Source organism: Cajanus cajan, chromosome 2, assembly GCF_000230855.2.
Source record: "Cajanus cajan strain Asha chromosome 2, NIPB_CcT2T_4, whole genome shotgun sequence".
In the NCBI taxonomy this organism is placed as follows: Eukaryota; Viridiplantae; Streptophyta; class Magnoliopsida; order Fabales; family Fabaceae; genus Cajanus; species Cajanus cajan.
In genome coordinates, this window is record NC_138518.1 from 40,142,489 (window position 1) to 40,148,488 (window position 6,000).

General features: G+C 30.9%; 1 pseudogene; it reads right to left on the reverse strand.

Annotated features, from left to right (window-relative positions):
• Positions 1 to 136: 136 nt before the first annotated feature.
• Positions 137 to 5,782, reverse strand: LOC145954896 (ATP-dependent DNA helicase PIF1-like; annotated as a pseudogene).
• Positions 5,783 to 6,000: the final 218 nt, after the last annotated feature.

A 6,000-nucleotide genomic window follows, 5' to 3' on the forward strand; every position in this document is an offset into this window, starting at 1 on the left:
TACGAAAATAAATAATACAATGTCAAGTATCAATATGATATATATAACATTTCATTTCAATTTTTATAGTTTATGAAATAAATAACCACAACCTAAAAAATGGAGATATTTTGTTTTGTACAAAAGTTGTTAATATGACAAATATTAGTCGATGTTGTATTTTCAAGTGTCCTAACATTGTGAAAAAATATGAGTTAGAATTGATTTAAATGAGGAAATATTACAACTATATTTTTATATCTATCAAATTGTCACATATAAAATATTATTATAATCATATTATTATATTACCTTTTCTAATTTTTGAGACAACAATTCTTTTTTCACCATTTTTCAAAGTTGGGTTTTATCTACTATTACTGTAGAACTCCATCCAATAGAATATACTTTTAAATGATGAACCTGCAACAACAAAAATTTAAAATTAAATAAATAAGTAATAACAAAATATGAAGATGTCATTTTTAAATTAAATTGAACCTTGTTGTCAATGAGAGAAATTGTTGAGAGTGAATATTGGTCCTTCCAAATATTCCATAATTTTTCAAAGTCATCCTCCTATTAAATATAAGTAATATAATGAAAAATAGGTGATAATAAAGTTTCATAATAAAAAGTGAATAAATATGTTATCACTTACCTGTTTGTCAAAATACATGTTCAAATTCTTTCTATTAATCTCTTCATATAACTAGAAGATTTCCTTGAATCTTAATTTGACTGTAGATAAAAAATAAAAGAAACAAATATTAGTTTTTGTATATCATTATCAAATATTAAGCTAAATTGATAAATATTATAAATTAAAAGGGGCAACAACTGATTTTGAGATAACAAAATATCTTGAAAAATAATATTTTTCGTAATGTTTCCATCTTCCCCTTCAAGTTTTCCTTCTTTAATAAGAATTTTCGTTGAAGCTTGACAAACACCTCTTGAAAAAGTAACATATAATTGACCATGACTAAAAACATGTCGCGGAAGATAAATTCCAACATTGGGTATTGTTTATCCCTGTGACTTATTTATGGTAATTGCAAAACTTAGTTTTACAGGAAATTGCTTCCTAATAAGTACAAATGGAAGTCCTGTATTTTCTGTTGTCTTATGTTTAATCCTTGGAAAAAAAGCTCTCTTTCCAGCATTATGACCTGTTAAGATTTCAACATCCAACATATTCATAAAGAATCCACGGCATAGGAACTTTGTTCCATTAAATAAGCCAGCTTTAGGATCTATGTTTCGCAACAACATCAATGGTGCACCTTTTTTAACCTTTAGATTATGTGGTGGCAAACCACCTGGAGTAATAAAGTGCAAGTATTCTTGTTGATATAAGTTGTGTTTGTCCCCTTCAACCTCATCGAATGATAACAAATCACGTTCTTCTCCTAGGAAATGGTTGATGATAATGTCATTAATTTTTTGAACATCCTCATTTTTTGGTGTTAGTATGACTCTTTCTACCATATAAGATGCATCCCATGTATGAGATTCTAATTGGGGAAATGTATCATGAATAAGTTTTTATATTGAATTCTCCCCTCCCCATGTTATTTCAATTTGATGGGATACTTTTACCATATCATTATATTTGGTAGGTTCAGTACCATCTCCAATACGCATTAGATATTCAGCAAAATTATGATCTTGTAATGATCGCATGTTTTGTCTTAAATGTAAAACCTTTGTGATAGGCCATAAATGAGACTTAACAATACATGCATATATCATTTGTGCCTTAGTACCCTTTTGAATAACAGGAAGCACCTGACAAAAATCCCTTCCCAATATCATGATTTTACCACCAAATGGAGTATCACAATCTAGAATATCCTTTAATGATCTGTCTAATGCTTCCAAAGCATATTTATTTGTCATGGGTGCTTCATCCCAAATGATTGATGTTGTTTCTCTAATTAGCTTGGCAAGATCAGATTGTTTACTTATTGAACAGAATGAATCTGCCTCTACATTGATTGGTATTTTAAATCGAGAATGTGCAGTTCGACCACCAAGTAATAGTGTTGCAGCTATACCAGATGAGGTAGTTGCTAAAACAATTTGTCCCTTGCTTCTTGTACCGGAAGGGTCCTATCGACCACGTGGCTCGACACGTGATAGCCTATCAGTCACCGAGATGGCTCTCGGACACGGCAATGGCCGTAATAAAAAACCTACAAGACCATCAATGGCTTAGCCAGGACTGTGTTATTAGTTAACCTTCTTATCAGTATCTCTGCCCGGCAAAAGGCTGAAACCAACAGGTAACTCTAATCATACACCTCTTGGCATGGTCAATGACCCGTAGAACCCAACACCAGGACAGCATAACTGGTAATAGTGTTGCAACTATACCAGATGAGGCAGTTTCTAAAACAATTTGTCCCATGCTTCTCAAATTTGCAATTAAAGTAGGATAAAGGAATGTTTTACCTGTTCCTCTTGGTCCATCCATAAAAAAAAACTTGACTTTGTTTATTATTGATAACATCCATAATGGTATTGAATACAAATAATTGATCATTATTTAATTTATGCACCGATTCCACATCTTCATACCTACTTGGATGGATAACTCCTCTTGTATAACCCTTGGCATCAAAGAACTTTGAGTATTCTCCATTGTTATTGTTGGCAAATCATAATTTGTGATTTGTTTTCCATGTTGAATCAAAAGGTCATTCAAATCCTTTAATAACATGTTAATCAAACTTGGTCTTGCAGTAACGCTTGTTGAAGGATAATCTTCCATCATGTAAGTGTAAAAATCATCCCAAAGTTGCTTAACATTAGTAGGTTCACAAAAAAATAATACAGTTACAAACAAACTCCTTAAAGCATAAGACATTCGTAGACTTGATGCTTCAACTAAACATTCATGAATACTATTATCACTTTCTAAAAAGTCCCAATGCTCCACAGCTTTCTTGAATATGGTAAAACATGTTCCATTTGGTGAAAGCAAATCTTCCCAACTCATTGGACCTTTTAAATGAGATAATAAAACACATAGGTAGAATTTTTCTCCTTCTGAAGGAGATACTGTATAAATCCTACCAAACTCTCTTTTGGGACCTTCTTCGGTACCATTCCTTTTCACCCTTATGCAAACAATAATGTTCTGGAATCTCTATATATAAATAACTCCTTGAATTTGTATCTCTGTGATTTAGGGAAAAGAACTATGTCAACATTATTTTGGAGTTATGGTCATTGTTTAGAACATCTGTGATTCTTTGATGCTTGTAAAATCGCACTTGATAACGATTTGGTAAGTGAATTTGTAATCTTTCAACAGATGGATATATTCGATAAAGAGTAAATCTAAATATCTTTCACAAAGCTTATGGAGCACAAATCCATCTTGCATCAATATATTGTTGAACCTCATCTACATTTGAACATGTACGAACCTCCATTGTTATTCGATCTAGACCTTTGTAGACATATTTATATAAATATTTCATACTTTTGATACTACTGCATACTTCAACATTTATATAGCATTTGTACTTTAAAAGTAACCAAGGGTTATAAGGAACCACCCATCTATTATCAATAGTCACATTTCTATTAACAAATATTGGCTGGTTAAATCGTCTTCTATATTGCGGATATGAGTCATTACCTTGGCATGTCTCTTGGGCAAATTGTTTTGGAAAACTTTTTTTGCACTGACCATTCTTCATACATGGATAATTTGGAAACAAAGTTCTGCAAGGTCCATGAATCATGTGTTTTAGTACAACCTCATGCAACTGTGGTTCGTCTTCAAATTTTGGTATTTCTGCCCTCACAACGTTATCATAATCTCCTGGGTCACGTAATTTTTCATTACTTTCAAAGATCAACAACATATGTACATGTAGTAGTCCACGCTTTTGAAATTCTGTCACATATATAGAACTTTTACCTTTCCAAGGACCCTTTTATTAATCACATCTACTTTTAGTTGCTCAAATTTTGATCAAAATATTCTTGTTAGTAAGTATGGACGATCTTGTGGCATTTGATGAGAGCCGAGTTGAGATGATATTTCACTCCAATAAGGATTACATGTCATTGTGAGGAAAATGTCTCGTTTACCATCATTAAGCACAATAGACATGCCATCTTCATAACGTTGTGTCAAGTCACGACGACTACCAATAAATGATGATGGTAATATTGTTATTTGACCGACATTTTCTACAATAATAATTTGAATTTGTGGGTGTTGCTAAATCTAAAATTAAAGTTATTGAAATATGACATTCATCAATGTAATGTTAATTACCTGCAATAGTTTCTCCTCCATGTAAAGCATCTTGCAAGCCTTGGTATACTTCAGCACGAATATTCATTTGATATTTTCGAATCCACCTTAACCTTCCTAATTCAATTTTCACATAGTTGTCTACAACATATTGTTGTAAAATTCTACCAAACTTTAACAATGTAGATTGATCATTTGGACGAATCTACAATAAAGGTATTAGTTAGCACTTCATAATTGAATTTTGACAAATATGTTTAAAATATATAGTAAAAATACCTGAAGGATGTAACTATAATATTCTCGACATGAGAAGTTTTGGCCATAATCATTTTGGGTGTTGAAATCCCAACCATATGTCCCAAAAGGTAATAATAAAGCATATTGTAGTGGATCATAATATCCTACTGTTTCTTAAATCCTCACCAAATTACCATCATGACTGACCAAATTGATATCTCATCCACGTGACATTGATTCTGTATCTCCACCAACAATAATTGCTGCAACTTGTGAAGCGATTGGAAGATGATATTGTGATTGATTAACAAGACATTCTTTAATGAGTAGACTACATTTGTGAACATTTGATCGTAGTGAAAATTGTTTAAAAACATGCATAAAAGGATTACACTGATGTAATATTTGTTGCAACTTATAAACTATGGATTGATGAAGTTGAGGGTTTTCAAGCATCCTATTTTGTCACTCATGATCTATGTCATAGATGTACAATTGCAAGAAACGTGACCTACAACCCTCATTTGGATAGAATCCTCCAATGTTGTGATATATTGAACCTTGAGCACGAGAACTATATATACCACATTCATTTGCCACAAAAGTTTGATCAAGATGAACACCAAGTGAAGTGAATGAAAATTAATGCAAAATAAGGGTCATAAAGTTATTTAATGTACCTTGAATATTTGGTTCTACAGTATTCACATTTGATCTTTCCACCTCCATGAAATCTGTATTATTGTAAAAGAAATAGCATTTTTAAATTGTAAATTGTTAGTTATGATATGTAAGTGAATAAAATGTGTGAATATATATGATATTTCTGATAATGGTAATTAATTTGTAATAATCACTAACATTGTTATTAATATGTATATTACTCGACCCTACTTCAATATCATTTGTTCCTTGAAACCTTGGTGGATAATTATGATGCATGATTATATAAACGAAATAAAGAAAATGTGTCAATAAAAAAATTATAAAGAATTTATTAAATTAATTAAATAAAATCTAAAATTTAAATAGATAATTTGACCAATTTTTTTATAATAAATGAAATAAACAATTATGAATATATTTAAAATTAATCATGACTAACCAATATTTATGTGATCACTATTTCTGATACTCGGTCCTACTTCATTGTCATTTGTTCCTTGAATCCCTGATGAAAAAAATTAAAAAATATTATTAATCGTAAATACTATTTGTTAAAAAATATATAAAAAAAATTCTACACGACTAACCATGACCAAAGTGACCAATATAAACTTGCATCTGTTTGAATGTCAGATATTCTTTGAAATCTAGTAGTCCGAGCTAATTGTCGTACATATGTCAGTCTTCTTCTACTATGCAAATTAGCATTTGTGGAATCTTGAAAGGGTTGTTTGTCAAATTATTTAACATCTCCGTGGTTGTACACATATGTGAATTATTTTGATAAGTTGTTGAACATGATGTGTGTAGTTGATTTTGTTGTTGTCTCCTTTGTT